Below are 21,407 nucleotides of genomic sequence, written 5' to 3'. Positions count from 1 at the left end.
ATCAGTGATTGCTCTGCAAACTACTTTTTCGTCTGTTGTGTTTATTACTCATTGAGACACTTAGCCATATGGTTGCTCTATTTCAGAAGTAGATCCATCTTTACATATATGGCAGACTTGCAACGTATTGACTAAATGCTCATACCCTCCTTCGAAACCATGACTTAAGGATAATATTTGGGGAGATATCAGTTTAGTGTCTTGATCAGAAGTAACGTGATAAAAAGATAAATAAGTATGCCAAAATTAAGTTTTGCGAGGTGTTTATTTGGCCTGGATTGACTCTTACACCCAAGTGGTTTAAATGAAGTGCGCGGCGGCCAATCAAAACACATCCTCCAGTCACATGATTTAAAGAGGGGGGCGCAAGCAAATTTGTCAGCAGCCAGCTACTGGGCGTAAATTGATCGATGTGTCCAGACGTTGGCTTGTCTGATTATTAATCAAAGTGAAGACACTGGCTCATTTTAATGATGAGGCGTCGCCATCGGCACTCGGAATGCCCGCTGGCCTTTATCCCTGTTTTTGAAATCAGAAGATGGTATAAGCGGGTATAATCTGAAAAATAGGCAGATAACAAAAATGGAGTTACATCCAAAATGAATACGACCCACAACAAAAGAGATACAACTGGACAAAAAAAAAAATCCTCGTAATAGCAGGACTGTGAACCTGAAACTTGAGATGGACGGGGTTTATTGTATGTATATTGTATTTCTTTATTACTTCATCGAATGCTTCTTATCTGGTGTCTTTTCATCCCAGCCATGTGATCCAGATTGACATTCATTGCTTATGTTCAGCGACGTTAGAAAAGAATTGTGTCGAGGCTTGAGGATAAATTGTGCATCCGTGGTGGCTAATTTATGTTTCTCTGAATTGACAGCGCTCCGTTAAGGATGTTAAGTCTTTTTCTCCATGACTGGCACGGTGAGATCTGCTCGCATCCAAGTCGAGCGTTCCTTCAAAAGATGTCAGTTTTGACGTGAATGGATTATGATGGACAAAGAGATATTATTAACCATTGTTCGCGTTTGTAAGCCTCCATTATCACAACCATGGTAAAACATGCTTAAACTGTTGATACAAAAAATAAATGCCAGGACGGCTTTTATTGTTTGCAGCCTAACACTGCGGTGTTTAAGGGGCCTGCGGATACGGAAGTAAATAATGGCTCATCTCGAGGGCTCGACAAAGATGGCCGGGGCTTAGATGGGACAAGAACAGGAGATCAGATTTGTTTCAGGCCTCAAAGTGCTGCTCTGTCAGCGTGACTAAGCCAAGACCGCAGGTTTTGTTCAGCGACATTGTTGGTGGAGAACACGACGACTGCAACTGTTCGGCTGTTGTGAAATGGTGAACATGCTGTATTGGCAGGGGAAAAAGAGGCCTCCATCATTAAAGACCTTTTTCTTATTGTGTTGTGGCAATGGCATGGCTGCAGCAGAAACCATTAACTCATTCACTGCTATTGACGAATTTACTTGTCTTTTCACAGTCCAGCCATTCGATCCCAGGAATTTTTTAATATATTTTTTTCAATTATTTTCAAACGTGAGGGTAAATGAGCATCTGAAAATGTCTGGCAGTGAATGAGTTAAAGTTTCATCGCATCTCACCTTGTGTTACTGTACTACTTTCCTTCTTGGAAAGTCTCTTTAATACAGATTTCATTGAACGCTTCACTGATTTAAATCTTTAAATGGATGGAGCATCAGAGAGATGTTCAGCCAAACTTCCATTACCTTTTCTCATTCTGAGCATGAATTGAGCAAAAGAATGAAAAACAGCTCGCGCTTAATTCAAGTGAGGACTTTTATTCGATGAATGAATTTAAAACCTCGCTGTGCACAAAGCTCCAAGGCCAGTCTTCTCTGTTGATCTGCACAAAATGATTTCAGCAGATACCGCAGAGATGTTAGTCTGAAAAATATGTTAAAATATTTAAAACTAAAAAGGCGGTTTGCATTAGGAAGGGCATCTGGCATCAAAACAGTGCCAAACGAATCATGCGAGTGAGTCACTGTGGCAAATCCTGATGGGTTACTGCACCATGTTAGGACTCAGAAACAAACCAGAATGTACACATCTTTTCCCAGACTACCTCAATACGTTATCATCGGGATCTTTTTCAAAGATGTCAGTAATCATGAAACACATTATGTATTAAATGAAATATTAGGGTTACCATGATACTGTGTCATACCCAAGAAAAGAGGATGATAACATTTATCAAAATGTTGTTCCGTGGCTATTGTCATCCCACTTCATTAGAGTATATTCAACATTTTCTATATTACTTGAAGAAACTCTGAGTGGTAGGGGTGTAATGAAAACCGAGTTGAATTGAACAATCAGTTTTGATTCAAAAGATGTGAGTGCAAGAGACCAAATTGAATCGTTCCAATTTAAAATGTACTGTTCCTGAATGGCATCACACCCTATGCATCAAGATAGGTATCAAACCATCCGCTGCTTATTGAAGAAATGCACAAGCCTAATATATATATGGTGTTTAAAGATTTTAGTGTCTGAATAATTTAAACAAAATTAAGAGATCTTTATTGTTAGTGTATTTTTTTATTCTGGTGTAATTTCTTAGAATATCACCCAAATGGTTCTCTTTTATTATTTTTTTTCTAAAAAATGTACCGTTTATTTGTCATCTTTTCACAATAAACATATAAAAAAAAATATCTGTTTTTTGTACCGAAAATATACTGAACCGAAGTTTCCAAAAAAAAAAATATATATATATATATATATATATATATATATATATATATATATATATATATACATATATACAACCGAAATGTGAAACCGAAATGTGATTTAAACCGTTCAAACCGCTACACCTACCGTTACACACATATATACATATATATATATATATATATATATATATATATATATATATATATATATATATATATATATATATATATATATATATATATACATACATATATATATATATATATATATATATATATATATATATATATATATATGTATATATATATATATATATATATATATATATATAAAACAACACAAATTAACAATGGTGCTGAACGAATCAGATTTTCATCATAACACACGGGAATGGGTCGCCATTAATTTGAGCGGAGGCACCGCATATTTCTGGGTGAAAGGTCACATTAACTTTCCATCAAGGTGGATAGTGTTAATGAAGGCCTTCCTTAATCGTCATCCCTGTACCAGTCAGAAGCGAAGTGACTCGTACATTTAAAAAAAAATAATAATTATGCCATCATAAGTATCAAGGGTGCAATATCTACCTGATGTCTCACAAGGTGGCTGTGAGTGTGTCGTAGAAATCAACAACGATATGCTGGGCACCCAGGACGTACATAGCATCAATTGGGCTGAATTTGAGCATTTCCTCCCTTTACAATCCAAGTCAGCAAGTCTGATTATTGGCTGTCTCTAAAAATGATCATGAGCGATTTTTCTGTGGAAAGGGGTATGTTATGAGGCTTTTTTTTTGGCAATCTGAATGGAAAGTGGTCGGGCTGTGAATCGTAATTCTTAAACCTGTGTAGAGGTTTAATAATTAATCGACTAATCTGAAAAATGATTAATCGGTTAAAAAACGTTTTACCTTCAAATGTTCAAATCTTCTGAATTCCAGATTCTCAGCACTAAATATAACTCAGATTTCTGTTCTACTCCATGAAAGCAAACTGTTTGTGTTGACTCAAAATAAGACTTGCGAACATTTGCTTTTACTTTGGAAAACAATGATCAACAGTTTTGCCAAACCAACAACTGAATCATAATCGCTTTGTTTGTGCATTTTCTGCTCTGTCAATTTAAAATGTCCTGTTTTTGAATAAAGGGATGGATATTGAAAATGTAGATTTAAACCGATTAATCAAACCCCCCCTAAATACCAGTATGTGTGTATAGTTCTGCAGTCTAGACACCAACAACAGTGCACGTAAAAGTGAATTGTTTTCTCTTCGTGGTGCTTTATTTTTGGTTTTTATCGCCATCTGTTTGCTCTCCTGGTGCACCAAGTCAATAATCTGCTGCCTTTTTTATTCATTAATTAGTTGACAATCCCACTACGGTTGATATTTGTCAGACTGCTGACTTTAATTTATCAATTTAAAAGTATTGTATTAGCGATGCGCTGAGCTCATACAGTAAGTCAAGGCAATGCTGCTTGTATTGATTAAACAAAAGGTCATATGAGCATTTGTAATCTTTGCTGCTACTTCAGAAATATTTCATTGCATCATAAATGCACGTGAGATAAAAATAAGAAAAAGCAAAGAGAAATAAAGTGAGAGATAGATGCTTCAGGCCCACTGAGGTCTTTATCAATATTGTCCAGTCCAATCAATAGTTCCATTAAGGTAGCCTTTAATGGAGCCAGTCCCTTGTGTATGAGTGCATTCGTCAGTAAACAAATGTCTTCTGTTGCTTTGAGAATGATTAGGGATGCTACATTTAAGCCAACTCATGGTTCTCGCCCATCGATTACCTACACCAAGGCTTTATCTAATTCAACTTTGGGGAGTGATGGGACATGGGCCAGCAAGTAGACTATTGAATGTTGGGGCGTTTTTAGGAGTGGATACGACCACATCCTATAAGACATTCGTGCTTGGCCTTGGCAGAGGTCTGCACTGATTGCCTATTATTGCCATCTATAGGACTGAAGTGGAACACTTTCAACTGCCTTTTCAAGGTGTAATCCAGCCACCCATCCATCCATCCATCCATTATCTATACCGCTTATCCTCACAAGGGTCGCGGGGCGTGCAGGAGCCTATCCCAGCTGTCTTCGGGCAGTAGGCGGGGGACACCCTGAATTGGTTGCCAGCCAATCGCGGGGCACACAAAGACAAACATCCGCACTCACAATCACACCTAGGGGCAATTTAGAGAGTCCAATCAACTTACCATGCATGTTTTTGTAATGTGGGAGGAAACCGGAGTACCCGGAGAAAACCCACGCAGGCACGGGGAGAACATGCAAACTCCACACAGGGAGGACGGAGCCGGGATCGAACCCACGACCTCTGAACTGTGAGGCGGACGTGCTAACCAGTCGACCACCGTGCCGCCTCCAGCCACCCAATGGTTCTCAAACATTTTACACCAAGTACCACCCCAACACTAGTTAGCACTAGTATACGCCTACATTTTCATTAAAAAACAAAAACAAAAACATGCAGACGTTTTATTCCTAAAAAAAAAAATTACTTAATGTTATCGTAAGAAATGCAAGACACTAAAACATGATGATGGTGGAGCAGTAACATTACTCTCAAACAGTAAATACCTTTAACAGCTACTTAAACAGCGAGTAATAATTATTTTAGGTGATGACGTCTCTGCTAAAGCACAAACCGTCAAAATGGGACAGTCTAAATAAAATCCTTCATATCAAGGCACTTGCCGTGGCTTAATGTTGGAAAACTGAGAGCTCTCCACTTATGCCCACTTTAATCTCTGAAAATATCAAAGCAATCGCCACTGTATTTTGGTGGTGATCGGTCGTGGTTTGCTAACATTGAGCCACATTAAGGTTTTTTTACATGCACATTAAACGTTTTAGACTGTCTCATCAAAGAAAAATTATGGCTCTAGTAGATCTAAGTAGTTTTGGAATTCGGGTAGTCCTCGCGTTAACCCATTAAGGGCGGGAGCGCATAACAGCGTTTCTACCACTAGAGCCGGGAGCACTGTTGCATCTTTCTACCCTTAAAGCCGGGAGAGCGTCTACGTCATTTTCTATTTATTATTTAATTCTCGGTCTCTTAACCAATGAAATGCATCAGAATAGACATGTGACGGTGTCATGAGTCGTCGGAGGATATGTGGAATTTTTTGGAGCGGTAATGCCGGATGCCGTCGATCGCTGGAGCTCTGAAATGAATTGCGGCAGTGATACAGACAAGAGTTTGTGGACTTTGAACCAGTAGAACCAGTCAAACGTGATATATGGTTAAAATATATGTTTGAAGATAATAACAATATCGGCCTCTTTGACTCCAGAAAAAGTAGTCATTTGTTTGACAGAGATCAACCACTTTATAGCACGCTATTATCACCACCTACACGCCTGCATTGTCACATATTTTGCCCCGAGTCACCATCTCTTGTCACTTTTATTGTATGAACAAAATAAAAATGTATATACCTATTTGGTGTCTTGCATTTTCTGCTATTTCCTACCATTTTTACCTCTTATGTGCAGTATCGCGGCTATGCTAGGTGGTTGAGAAACCCCACATTTTGGATTGTAAGTTACTGCCACCTTCAGGAATGGAGTTGAACAGTTTTGATCTCAACTTGAACCTGACTGCATTGATTTTTGTAACATTTTACCATCTCCTGCGTATTACACAAGCCACTCGTCGCTACGAGGTGGTCTGTGCTCTGAGTGCCATTTGTTGTGGTTATTTACCTGGTCCTGGTAAACGTGCTCAGTGTATAAATAGCAGCGTGGACATCATCAGAGTCTTTAGCTCATACTGTGGGGAGGTATGATATCGTATGAGCAGGAGCAGACAATAACAGTGTGACTCATCATGGATGGAGGAAATGGTCTCTCTCACAAGTGTCGCATGTCATCTCGCATCGTCTCGCCCACCTCCATTACCTTCGGTGTCCGAATTTGGTCATAGGAACATGACTAAGTGGTTTATTTATTTCCTGCGTTCTCCTGGTTCACTGGCTTGTATCTGTTGGACGGGGTTTCGGCAAAGCCTTACTTAAAAATGGCTGCACGGCAGCGTTTATTAGAGCGTAGATTATTTGATGTGATTCTCTCGGGCAACTTGTACTATTGCTCACCACGGTCACTGTCTGTGCCACCTCATGCCCCCACCGCCCCCAACAAAGGATTCCTGACATCGTAGCCACAGTAAATGCCATATTACAAAGTTATAAAAAAAATACTAAAAAGCACATATTCCTCCTCGTTCTTTTTTACTCCTCCACTCGGGCCATTATCTCTGCACAGTGCGACCCACGTTACCGGCTTCTACTTCACCTTGGGTTGCTGCTTTTGTCTGGAGCGCTCTCATCTGTTGCTTCGGCCGCCCTGGAGGTACCAGTGATGGCCGGAATGCTAAGTGCGTGGGCAGGCTAAGAGGAGCATATGCTGTCTATCAAATCACTCTCAGCAGAGTTTGATGCAGCACTCCGGTCTTCATTTATTGCAGGCTTACAAAAGGGGCTCAACATGTCCTGTATGCCACCATTGAACTGTCAGCTTGGCAGCAGCTTGACAAGAGTACAATGGTTGAATTTACTCAATTCTATTTTTTCAAGTGGTTGCACAAAATAAAATCATATGAATCCAGATACATTTTTAAAGCAGACTGTATATCTACTTAAAAAATGTATCTGGTTACATATGATTTTATTTTGTGCTCACTTGACAAAATACAATTAAGAAAATGATACACACCATTTTTTCACTGTAGTTCCCTCAATCTGTTTGCCGATTCGGACAACCAGCTCACTACTTTCTCCTCGTCGCAGATTACGTGACCACCGTACCTGTCATGACGCACTGGCGCATTAAGATCTTCGACTATTCATTGTGAATAAAACATATTACTTTTAACAAATTTCTTTCTTTCACTGTATACATTTTCAAGTCAATACAATTAATTTATTATTCCCGTGGTTACTGCATCGCTTGGTTATTCGCGCTTGTGCCATCTTTTTTTTTTATTGCTCGCAATGCATTGTGGTCTATATTAACCAGTTCAGTGAACATTGATGCACCCTACTTTTCCAAGTGCATTGTGGGTAATTATGAGTGCTCTACATTTATCATCCCCGGACATTCGGACACTTCAACAAAATGGTGTAACCCCTTAATAGTGCGCTGTATAGGGAATAGTGTCAGACACAGCCAACGACTTCCAACGCCATGGCTGTGCCGCCACCTTGTTTTGTATTCCGTCCACAGTCATTGCCTCCAAAGAGGATGATTAAACAAGCAGGAAAGAACGAGGCACGCTTAGACTTCATAGCCTCTTGCCACCAGTCACGTTGCATCCCAGCGGCCTGCAATCAAATATGTGTTGCTTTATTTGTTTTTTACTGAGGGCTTTATAATAGCATTGGGGGTACGGGCCGCAAATGTTTTTTTTTTTTTTTTCTCTTGTAGTGTTTTAATATACTCCAAGAAAAATAATGCCTTATTGTCCCTTTCCCAAACTTTGAGTTTGGACCCAAAATGTGTCCCAGCAGTTTGGTTTCCGGTAAAACAGGTTGTCAAGTAGGCACAGAATCTTTTGGCAAAGGGCATTTGATTCAAGTTTGGGTCTCAGGAAATCGTTTTCTTTGGGAAACCCTGCTGAAGAGGTATGATCTGTAGACCCTAGGTTGGTAAAGTTAAAGATTCTACTTAAAAACACCTTTATATAAGCCACACCCACTCTATTTTTTAAAAAATAATGAGAAAAACATATATAAGCCGCACCTATCTATGTTGAAAAATGAGATATTTAGTGAATTTACAGAATGATTTTGAACTGTAAATGTACATGTATGTCCCTGAATAGATTCTTTCCTAACAGTGCCTTTTAACATGACAGCAACTTTGCTGATTAAAACAGAATTGAACAGAGAAGACCATTTATTTTGTTTGAGGTGAGTCAAAGCAGGCAAAGAAGCAGTTCAGTTCCTCTGCCAGCGACACACTCGGGTCCCCTGGTGTTACATCAGAGCCTCTGTAGTTGGTGACGCTCTGAAAGCCCTGTCACATCCCCCGTGGTCTATTGCTGGCGAAGTGCGACTCTAACCTCCTCTTGTGGTCCTCTTTGGCTTGTTTGATACCTTTCCTCAGGTCAGCACGAGCTGCGCTGTACAGAGCTCTGTCGCCTGACCTGAAGGCGGTATCACGGGCATTGAGGAGTGAGCGGACCTGGCTGGACATCCAGGGTTTTTGGTTTGGGAAAACCCGGATGGTCTTGTCCACAGACACAGTTTCCATACAGAACCTGACATAGTCCAGTACAGTCACTGTGTATGTTTCCGGGTCTTCATGCCCAAAGAGGTCCCAGTTTGTTTGTTGGATGCAGTCCTGTAATTCCCAAGAGTGGTTTGAGGCCAGGTCGTGATGGTCTTTTTGGTGGGCCTGGACCTGTGTCTGTAGGGGGGGTAGGCAGGGGTGAGCAGCAAGGAGAGATGTCTGATTGGCCGAGGTGGGGTAGGGGTCTGGCTCTGTAACGATGCTTGATGTATCGAGTATACGTGATCTAAAGTGTTTTCTCCTCTTGCGAGGCACTTTATGCTGGTGGAATTTTCGGACTACAGTCTTTAAGTTGGCCTGATTGAAGTCTCCTGACACTATATGAATGCCATCGGGGTGGGCCCGCAGCTGTTTGTTAATGGCGATTGCACAGAGAGCGCCGTGCTAGCGTTAGTATCGGTAAGAATGTAAATGGCAGTGACGATCACAACTGTTAGCTCTCTCGGGAGAAAATAAGGCCAACATTTAATAGACATGTATTCAATATCAGGGGAGCGGTGCTTCCCTATGACCAATCTGTTGTTGCATCAGTCCTCATGCACGTAGCTACACAGTTCCCCACCCCAACTTTTACTGTAGTCCGCCGTAAGACCCCCGTGGTGCAAGTATCGGCGATCCCCTGTGTTTGCCAGGTCTCCGTGATAACGAGCACACAACAGTCCCTGACATAGCCGTTTCCTGACAGTTGTAATTTCAGGTCATCCATTTTGTGGGCCACGGATCTGGCGTTTGTGAGGCACAGACTCGGCATAGGTGGCTTGCCTGGGTGGTTTCGTAGCTTTAGCAGGAGCCCGGACTTGCGGCCCCCTTCTGCTTCTTCTCCCTCCGCCGTCGCCTGCGTCGCCTCCCAGGGCTGATAACGATCCATGGTGAGCCCAGGCCTCGCCATTTTGTCGGGGATGTTGTGGTTGGTGTGGTAGTCCCTCGAGCCTTTTTTTTTTTTTGTGTCTGTAACCGATGTCCACAATGTCCTGGTGAGTGTATTGTCGGTCAGCCAATGTGGGACGTGAGCAACAATGACAAGCCGATATAAATCATCATCATCATTTTGCATTTTTACTATAAACCGCATGGTTCAAAACCAAGGAAAAAAATTGCGGCTTATAGTCCGGAAAATACATCACAGCACCATGGAAAATTTCCTTTGGGATCATTTGGGTTGCCTTGCCATACATTTTTGCTCAATTGTTTTTGGAAACTGAACATTAAGCCCAACATGAGTGGTATGGTTGCTTATTTCTAGGTTGGCAAAGTAAAGGTCCTTATGTATGCTGGGAATGCATACCTTGAGCATAGTTTGGTTTGCCCGGTGGTGAAGTTTGATAAATTCAACTGTAGAAATGGAAACACAAATCTTGCTTGAGAGGTGTGATTGCTTGTTTCAGGTTTACCTGTGGTATAGTTGGGGTTCCATGTGGTATATTCTGATGAATCGGACTTTCAAAATTAAAACGGAACCCCTTCTTTAGAGGTGCAATTGAATTGGCGAAGTTAAGCAACACACTTGCATTCCTTTGTTACCTGGTATTTTATCTACAAAGTACATGATGTGTTTCTTAAGTTTATCTTCAAGAGAGGATTTGGATCTGGAATTGACAGTGGAAAGCCTTATGTATATTGCATCTATAGCAGACAGAATATGATCAGGTTTATGGCCATAGCACCAAACATTCTACCTTCTACAAACTTTGGTGTGCTTTCGTGTAGATTCTATTTTACCCGATAGAAATAGACTCTTGGACGCACTGTATATCTTGTCATACTATACTCAGTACAGTATTGCACTTTTAAGGCCATAGTTGACCTTAAAGGTGTTTCTTTTGTACTTTCAACACTTCATTGTTACAGTTTATAAATACATTTATGCTCTTTATTTTCTAGATAAAATGAGCAGTGACCCCCAAGTCGCCTCTACCTTTGTTCTTGAGTGAAAAAGGTTTGGGAACCCTGCTTTCATGTAGAGTACTTAAGTTTAATGTAAAGTCTAGTTTAGATGAGATAAATGACTTGTCAGTAGTTACTAATTTTGTACCTGAGACATTTTACAGTATACAGTACCGCAAACCTTTCGCCACTTCCATCAGTTACTTTGCAGTTCAATAACTAGCCTGAGGAGTGTAAACCTTGAGTGACACGTATTGATTATGACTTGAACTCTTCATTTCTGACAGTGTATTCTTTACATCAATAGGGGGAACACTAGTTAGTTTTCAGTCCAGTAATAAATCCTTTGGTGTACTTTCCTGCTGAAATAACTAGCTGCAAAAGGTTGTTTCCCACTTTCTCTGGCAATTCTACAGGGTGTTTTCCACTCAGGTTGGTAATGTTTTTAGGCATCCCCAGACCTCACATTAGATGATAAATACAGACGGTCTGTTTAATGCTCATACGCAGAACGCTGCATTTTGTCGCCGCGCCGAGAGACATCATGAAAAAAGCTCAGGGCCCTCCGAGCGCCGGCCCACTGCTGTGAAGCGCCGGACAAATGTGCTGTTTGTCCTTGACGGCGGCTGCAGATGAGAAGCTCGGCAATACACACAAAGCAAACAGCCACCCTGACAGCTGCGATTGCGGGGGTTCTAATGAGTCATCAATCATGTCATCAGTCGTCTGTTGGGTGGACGGGCCATGGGTGGGAAAATAGAATGTGTTTAAAGCTGACCTAAATCTGCCCTGACCTAAATCTGAAACGAATCCATTACTATTACATCTGAATGTTTGTGTCATGTACATGATCGTGCATGTTCTATTTTTTTTTTTTTTTTTTTTTTTGCTATTAATGGAAACATGCACATTGTTACACTACCACAATCCAGCAGAAGAGCTGTAATTTAACATAGTGTAGTCATAATCATTACATTTTGTATTACTATGTGCCATCTATAATGAGTGATTTTATTATTATTTATATTACATTAATGAATTTTAGGACAAAGTATTAGTCCATTCATATATTAAATTGTCATCTGTGAGCCCCCATGCGGTACAAAGGGCCTCAATCATGACACTTTTATAAGCGAGGGAGACAGGCATAATGATTAAAGAGAGTCAACATTCCACCAAGGCCCTTGTGGAGTCACGTGTGTTGCGTGTGCACGACGACCCGTGTTTGATGTGCGCGCGTGGGCGTTTGACGAGCGGACGAAGGCGCAGTTAGCACGCAGTCACACTCTGGAAGATTACAGCCGAGCAGCTCTGGTGATATTCGCAGTCTCCCTGCGTGGATGTGTATGTGTATTAATCAATTCCTTTCGCATAGCATGCCTCAGAGAACATAGGATGGACGCGACGGCGAGAAAGCGCCATGCGTGTAATTGTCATCCTCAGCCCACACCTATTCGGAGGGAGAAGAAGCAGGTGGCGATTGGTTGCTTGCGTGGTGACATGCTGAATAAAGGTGTTAAAGTGAATCTTGAAACGTTGAGAGAGAGGGGGGGAGGCATCTGGGGGATTTTCCATGTTTGTGATCAGCACAGAAGTAAAAGACTCACCTTGGAAGAGTCACACTCAATGTCAGTGCCTCTTTTGTCCCCGGAAACACTTGTTTACACCCCCATTTTGACTTTCTTGATTGGACAAACACACTGAATTGCAAGGCCCCGCTAAGCCATTCTTCAAGGCTGCTGTTTTGTAGTTGAAGTCAATAGAAAAAAATAACAGCTATTCCTATTCCAGAAGGAGGAAAATATGTGCTCTTACTGTCATCTGCATCAACTTAACTATGATGCATCAGTGTGCATCTTTTAGGGAGCATGATGAAAAAAAATACTTGGAGTATAAATGGAATACATTTGTCTGTACAGAGAGAGGAGGAGCCGCTTAAATAAGATGCACGGCGTGGCGTGCCTTAATACCATTGTGACCCAGCTGTACAATAACTCCAAAATATCTCATTCAGATAAAGGCGGCGTGAATAGATATGTGCGCTCTCCAGCCAATAAATGAGCACAAATCACTGAAGTGAGCCACTTCTATCAACTTTGCTGATTTTTCTTTGTGCCAAAAAGTGTTGTAAAGTAGGCCACAGAGTTGAGTTAGTCCCCCCAGAGAATAACAGATAGCGTTTTGTCGAGTGTTTTTTCCCTTCTCTTTTCCACACATTGAATTGACCTCAAAATACTTTTTCCCATATTTATGCATAAGCAAACTGGCCTAAATATACACAAAAAGAGCCTTAATCCTTCATCTTATCAGAGACATTAGGGGTTGTACCAAAAATCGCCGTTTGGTGCATACCTGTGAATCACTTCACACGATGTGTCCAAAAACTGAAAATTCAGCAGTAAATTCTCCAATGTATGAATATCAAACCAAATAATGTATACCATTCATTCATTCATTCATTATCCATACCGCTTATCCTCACAAGGGTTAATGTATACCATATATCCAAATAAAACATTTAACCAACATCTAGATCAATGGATCTAGATCTATTAGCATGCCTGCTTCAGAGTTGCGAGGTTCTGCGTTTGAATCTCAGATCAGGTCTACCATGCGGTTTACTCTGGCTACCTTAGCCATACCTACCACATTCGAAAGACTTGCACGTTGGCTCATGGAAGACTCAAGGGGTCCTATTTTTGTGTCTAGCACAAAGTAGGCAATCATCTATAAAAGATGTAGGCATGTAAAATAATAACGGTTCCTCACTTTGTATTACACTGTAAGAATAAAAAATATAAAGCTGCAGTCATGGCTTATGACGTTGCTGTAAACACCATGATTGGTGACTCTATTAAAAGTGTTTTTGCTGATGTTATTTGTGCCATGTACACTTAAGTGCGACCTCCTCTTTCTTCCCCAGATGCAGGCTGCTTTCAAGTAAAGCCTCGCACCGAGCAATACGGAGCGGCGCGATAGTCGGGTGAGTTCTTAAATTGAAACCACAAAAAGACCCAAAAACCTTCATCTCCTTTCAATAATACGTTGACACGCATAAGCCGTCGGGTCGCTGAGTAGCAGAGGCTAAGACGTGACAGGCATGTGTGTTCTTGGTGCCTTTGAAACCTCATTCGTTTTCTCTCTTCAAATGAATAAAAAACATCTTAATCTTTGCATGCGTATTCAGCTGTTGTGTTCTGATACCGCATGCACAAACACGTCTTTATGTCACTGTGAGGTCCATGTTTTCAAACCTCTTGTCTGGTCTCCACATTTCCACTGAAGCTGGAATCGTTTAAAACACAACCATTCCAAACATGGGTCTTGGAGACATTAGGGCTGTGCAATTAATTGAAATTCTATTACGATTTCGATTATTACACTCCCCGATTACAAAATTGGCATAATTGTAAAAAACGGTTATTAATTTTAATTTTGAGTTGTTTTGAGGCATGCGCACACAAGTTACTCTGCCGCGCCGCCCTCTCAAAGCTAGCTAGCCAGCCAGCCAGCCAGCCCCACCCCGCAAGTCACACTGCACACGCTCCTACTCAACGCTTTAACAGAGTGTAAGAATAATACATTTTGGGTTTGCCGAGCAAAGACGTATAAAGTGCAAGTTGTCTCTGCATCCACCGGCAAGACAACAAATCTATTCAACCATTGTTTGGTTTACGATGATGTTATGATACACCAAAGCAAGTAAACACCGAGTTAGATTTGGCGTTGTCCACAATCGGCACGAGGGATTTATTTTAAATAACATATCTTATAATATACACTATTTTTAACAGCACAAAAATAGAAACCATGCTAAACATTATTACTGTGACTTAAGTTAAATTTCTTGTGTAGTCCATAATATGATGTCAAATTTTTTGTGTTCATTTTTGTTTCAAATTGCTTCAAATGCAATTTGCAAACATATTATTGGTCATTATATCGTAATACAGTTTATATATGGCCTACTGTAATTTAGAAGTATTGTATAGATTACATACTTTACGCATTATGTAACAGTCAACATTTAAATTAGTTTGACCCAATCAGCATATTAAATTTATAATTTATCAGAAGCAAATTACTTTAATTTTGTTTACTATGTGTAAATATTACTTTAAAAACAGAACAAAAAAAGCTCCAGACAAAGGTCTAAATGTATAGATGAATAGCATGTCTGTTATTCTGTCAAAATTGGCATTTTACTCCAAGCAGTTTACTACTTTGGCAATTTCTAAGTGCACAGCAAGTTAACTTGTTTGTTTATGCAAGGAAACCATACTTTAATTTTTTTTAAATAATTAATTTATCAAATGTTGGATCCAAAACGAACTTAAATTATTATAGCGTTTCAAAGAAATTTGTCTTAATATTTTTTACATGTTTAAACCTGTTCTTGTTTTGTAGCAAAAAATAAATAATCGTTTGAATAATCATGATTTCAATTATTACCAAAATAATCGTGATTAATATTTTTTTCATAATCAAGCAGCCCTAGTAGACATATTCACCCAGTTCCACGTTACGGGAGACGCAGAGCTCTTCACGCATGAGTTGGCCTGGGCAAAAATGCTTGAAAATGTAGCGTTGTCCATCTGCTTCCGGCGCCTGCTTCCAATTGGGCCTCATTTGATTGAATGTCATTGAATGTTATGTTTGTTCGTCAAACCTCGAGCCCGATTGGAGCTCCTTCAGGTGAATTTCTTAGTAGGAGTTTGTCAAAGTACAGGATAAGCGGTTCAGAAAATGGATGGCTGCTTAGCTGAATACTAGAATTCGCTCATAATAGCTGATTAAACCAACATAAATGACTACCAGGCCATTTTCGGGCATGAGTCTTAAGCCTCGTTTCCACCGATGGTATCTACCCTACTCTACTGTACTTGACAAAAGTCCAGTCTCCACTGACAAATCTACCCAGATATACTCTACTGTACTCGCTTTTTTTTGGTACCTACTCCATTGTTGTTGTAAAAAAAAAGTAACCCAGTTCTAAAACGTGATGCAAATATTTTGAGGCCAATGATTGGTCTAATGCAATCGACATCAGTGTACAGCTGTGCAAACGACCATGCTAGGAAAACAGACGCCATTAAGGAAAAGCAATGAAGAGCAGATACCGTCGGTGGAAATGAGACTTTAGAGACGTTTTCATGTGGTCTGTTAGAATATACAGGTCCACCCACCTTGGTTTCAGCTGGTTAAACTGGGGCTTTGTATAGCACCTTATCATAGAAAACTGCAACTCAAAGTGCTTTACAGTAACAATAAAACCGGCCAACAAAGACCTCAACAAACCCACCTACCCACCGAAATAAGAACTGTTACAAATACTGAGACACATGATAGGCTCCAGCATGCCCGTGACCCTCGTGAGTATCAGCGGTACGGGATAATGATGGCTGGATGGACCTTTCAAGAGACCCAAGGATGCTGTATTTTTGTGAAGACCATGTTTTGTCATTTCTTTTGTAGGCCCCACACATCAACGGGTGCAAACACTTCCTCAAGTGTACCTCACGTCCTGGTCTCATGCGTATATGACCACCATTGTGATACATACACACACACACAGGTCTTGCTGTCTCTGTGTAGATCGAAACAACATTGCATCTCATTCATATCCTCACCTCTCAGTGACACACAGATTTATGTGCCAAGTACAAACACACACATACACACTTCTTTTTATGTGTCATGGTCATTTACAAACACTCTCAAAAAATGTCCGGTTGTTTTCCTAACCCACTTCCTGGCTAGCTGTGGATTCTGGGCAGATTGGGTTTCCTTTACCCAAGGGTTAATTAGTTTGACCCAGCAGATTGGGTTCAAGTTTTGATTTGGATAGGCTGGTTTGTGTCCTGAAGGTGAAATCAATTTATGTAACATTCTCAGGCAATGCTTGAGGTAGCTGGATGGCTCAGTGGGAAACACTGCTCATTTCAGACCACCTTGTGTTGCGCCCCTGTTCCCCACAACCATGGGCACTCGTTTTTTGTTAGTACACCACTTTTTACTTCCACCCCAACTCCCACACTTGTTAGACTCTTCCTTATTGCCACCAGGAGGAAGGTTTCATAACACGCGGCCTTTATAAGGGAACAGCCTATAGAAAACAGTTGGCTTCAAAACTGCCATGTTCATACACATACACACGCACACGCGACTGCGTGTCTCTGAGTGTGTTGGAATGCGGTCAATAACCCTTTTAAAACCTGAATATTGGCAGTATTTGTGTTTTTAAAGGCCATGTAAACGTGTGAAAAAACCTGAATATCTTCTGATTCGAGTTTTTAAAACCCCGATTATCTTCTTATTCGAGTTTTTAAAAAACAGAATAAGAAGATTTTTGGGTTTAGGATTAGGTTGGTTTACCCCTTTCCAAATCCTTATATTAGGTCATGTAAACGCGATCGTGTTACCGCTGGTCAAACGGTGCATTGATTTCTGATCGTGCTCTATTTGACTGCATGTAAACGTAGTCCATGAGGGCCAAACTTTTCCACATCTTGTTGCTGGAATGGTGCAAAAACACCTTTGCATTTGCTTCCTCTCAGCCACATTTAGATTCAAGCTGCCATGTTTTCTCTCTCTCACACATGCGCACACACCCACACCCCGACAGGCGCACGCACACGCACGCAGGCACGCACACGCACACGCAGCGTGACACTGATAGCTCTGGGCTCACATGGGCAGAGCTCGAATGGCCTGGCGGGCTGTGCAAGAGGGAGTGGTCTCCATTATCAGAGCGGCTGCTTCGCCACCCGGCAGCCGGGCCAGCATCCTCTCCTCCTCCTTCCTTCCTCACCCTCCTATTGCTGCAGCAGATTTAATTTCTTGTCCCAACAGGGCAAAGCGCCCTCTGAGGAGCGATGGCTGTGCTGTGAACACAGATGGAGGACTCAGATGAGAGATGCTTTTGATAAACTTGTGAATGTCAGCAGATGAAACCTGATTGCTTGCTTTTGAACTACAAGTGCTGTTTTCTCCCCGTAGAATACTACATATGAATGAATCCACAGCTGAGGTGCTAGTAAAAGAAGCGATCCAACCGAGTGCAAACGATGCTGTGCTCTTATGCCATTCGGTATGCAGCGATGCCACGTGTGTGTACACTACAAACCCTCAGAGAGAAAAATGTTTCTTGTAGTACGGAAACTACACACAATGCGCGCCTGTTACTTTGTGTTTCATCATGTTCTCTTTTTCGTGCAAATATCTTCAAGACTAGGGCTACACTACACTTAAACGAGACATCTTATGAACATTTTTCCACAATTTGAAACAATTCCAAGATGATTTAATCACATGTCTGTAACAAGTCAAAATGCACCAAGGATCATGAAAAACCAAAAAAAACAAATATATATATATATATATATATATATATATATATATATATATATATATATATATGTGTGTGTTTGTGTGTGTGTGCGTGTAGCACTAGTGGTACTCTAGTAGCACACTTTGAGACAGTGGCGTGGGAAAAAACGAGCTTTAATTTCCCAGTCTTTTGAGAATACCTGCTTTGTCCGGACAAGAAAATATACTTGCAACAACTAAACTCACTCAACTAAGGACCTGCTTAACTTCCTTCAATTAATGGCTTGGTCAGCTTGTCATAAAAAATGATAATAAAACTTTCCCCTTCCGTCAGTACCTGCTGGCCGTTGGATTGAAAGCATTGGTGGAGACTTGGTACCCGAGGCCAATCTCTTATAGCCTCTATGTCATGGCCGCTAAATGTAGCAGATATTGAAGCGGATTGTTTTCCGAGAGCTGATGTTTACATGGCGGGGGACCATGAGAGGAAATTGATTGCGGCGTTGACCGGCCTGCAGGAGGCTTTTACGCACAGTGGGACTGTCTGCCTGCAGCACTGCACAGCACGGGTTAGGAGGGGACGAGAAGCAGGAATCGACTGCATCAGATAATCTGACAAAGGTTTAAAATAGAAAGTTAATGATCCGCAAGACGAGCTATAAAGAAAGCATTGTGCTTGGTGTTGTTTTCACCTGCATATACATATTGTCATAATGAAATCGACAGAGCATTTTTCAATTAGGATTGAATGTCTTGGGGAAAAAAAATGGTTTCTCATCATTTCAAGTCATTGTGTACTTTGGCACAAGCACAGAAATAGCTGAATTAACTTCCACATTGTTTTTGGATGGTGATTGTTGTCTTTTCGAGCATGGAGAGCAGAAGATGGGATTGGCACCTTTGATTGATTTGTTTCGAGCGTAAAGATCTATTCATTTGTTTCTCCAGAGGTGGGCATCATCTATCCGTTACTAAGTTCCTGTTAGCATTTCCATCCGACCCACGTGGTCCCAGTCCGCCCCTCGTCGGCGACAGCCAGTTGGCGTCGAGAACATAATTTTCACATCGAACGCAGGCGCCGCACAAGCAGACACGCCGCCAAATAAAGGAAAAATATCAAACAAAATCAACAGACACGCACACACGCACAGCGTGGTGATCGGTGGAATAAAAACAATATGGGCCACGTGTCACAGTGTCGGTGGGACCGCAAGGTACACAACACTGTTTTATTTTCTATTTGTTTGCCTGTGTGTCAGGAGTGCGTCACCTGCGAGTGACGTGGTATCGGTAAGTCCGCCCTCGACACTGTTTGCCTGACTCAGACTAACCAGGTGGGCCTGAAATGGTTGGATAGATAGATAGATAGATAGATAGATAGATAGATAGATAGATAGATAGATAGATAGATAGATAGATAGATAGATAGATAGATAGATAGATAGATAGATGGATGGATGGATGGATGGATGGATGGATGGATGGATGGATAGATGGATAGATTGATAGATAGATGGATGGATGGATGGATGGATGGATGGATGGTTGGATGGTTGGATTTTACCATAGTCAGATCCAGTTCTTTCTCCTGTTAAGACAACACTATGCTACTATAATTCTACACCAGATATCTTTGAGTACTGTTAAAGCCTATTGTCAGAAAGCTTGGAATGTTGTGGAGGCTTAGTTATGTTCTGGGCCTGCTTTGCTACATCCGCCACATGGTGACTTTATTCCATGCAATGTAGGTAGGTAGGTAGGTAAAAATGATAAATTATGATTATTTTGATTATTGAAATCACAATGAATACAAATAATTATTCATTCATTTGAAAACTCTGCATTTATTTAACTACCAAACCTCATCTACTCCAAACTACCTTAATATCTTCATCGCACGTTGAACACTTTACTCTTGAGCACTCTTTTCTTTTTGTCAAGTACAAAATGAGCATGTCAATATTATGTAATATTCATGGTTCTTGCCTTGTCATTCTGCTACGGCCACACCTTTGCTGCATTGCATTTTTGCACACATTCAAACTGCGAATAACTCGTCTCCCTTATCTTTTTATCATATTTATTGTATCTTACTTTGTGGTTCCATTTTTATTTTCGTACTTTTTTACATTTTTATTTTCGGACGTACTGGACTAACCTTGGACCTCAGGTATGGTATTTTGTGCCATATCAGGTGGAAATGTGTGTTGGTACGACAATAAAAATTCATTGAATCCTTGAAAACTCAACTTTAAATATAACGTGAAAGAACAAGCCGAAGATGAATTTGTAAGTCATATAAGGCTATACTAACACAATAGCAGTAAAAAAATAAAATACAATCAAATAAAATAAATGCTGTTCCTGCTGTGCACATGTTGGCCTCTTATGGGTGGTGTGGTGCCATGCATGCATGGAGTACACACTTACAATGAGATAGGAAGAGTATAAGAAAGTTGCGATTGAGCTATATTAATATAACTTGTTTGTTGTTTGAAACAGATTAGGAAGAATATATGCCTTTCAGTATTGTTATAATTATGTCTGTATGTGTTCCTACAGCATTTGTATGTGAATATTCGTTATTTGAAGGAATTTCACTCGTGAAGTCGATGCCAATTTCCCGTTATCATGTCAGTGGGGATATTACATTGACCTCAGATTTTGTACTGGCAATGTTTTCGAAATGAAGCATGTCTTTTATTTAAATATACAATGTGTGTACTTATTTTTCCTGTGTGCTTAGTTTTATAGTCAACTCCAACTACATTGTCATTAAACAGCTTAAAGCACACTGAAGTGAGGGTTGAATGAAATATACGTCACACGCTTGCTGCACAAGAAACATGGTGCATTCAGGGTACTTTCACAACATCAGGAACTTGCGTTCGAACACACGGCCGTTCAGCACATTAATTGTTTTTCTTTAATTATAATGTTTATGATTTTGTGATTAACTGTGCAATACGAATTAAATGTACAATGACATATCAAAAGCACCAAGGCATTTGTTGACCAGGACGTTTGGTCTCAGTCACGGGTCTCGGGTCCTGCAACAGGTTAATGAGACAAAACGCACCCAAGAATGGCTTAGATTGCTCAGGTCAATGGTGGCCTCCTTGGAGCTCAGTTCTAATTCTTATTGAATGTCTGCAAAAGG

The 21,407-nt window shown here is 40.7% G+C and overlaps 1 protein-coding gene across 5 annotated transcripts in view; it reads left to right on the top strand.

Annotated features, from left to right (window-relative positions):
* Positions 1–21,407, top strand: part of lrfn1 (leucine rich repeat and fibronectin type III domain containing 1) — a 216,983-nt gene that overhangs the window by 109,291 nt on the left and 86,285 nt on the right. For 3 of the 5 annotated variants that reach the window (XM_086036437.1, XM_086036433.1, XM_086036434.1), the window contains one exon: positions 13,842–13,901. The exons of the other annotated variants lie outside the window; for them this stretch is intronic. The gene's annotated coding sequence lies outside the window, so the exon portion shown is untranslated. The remainder of the gene's footprint in view (positions 1–13,841; positions 13,902–21,407) is intronic. 5 annotated transcript variants of the gene reach the window in all.

Source organism: Filicampus tigris, chromosome 7 (assembly GCF_054856515.1).
Source record: "Filicampus tigris isolate MCC_2025a chromosome 7, RoL_Ftig_1.0, whole genome shotgun sequence".
Classification (NCBI taxonomy): domain Eukaryota; kingdom Metazoa; phylum Chordata; class Actinopteri; order Syngnathiformes; family Syngnathidae; genus Filicampus; species Filicampus tigris.
This window is presented reverse-complemented; position numbering and strand designations above follow the sequence as displayed.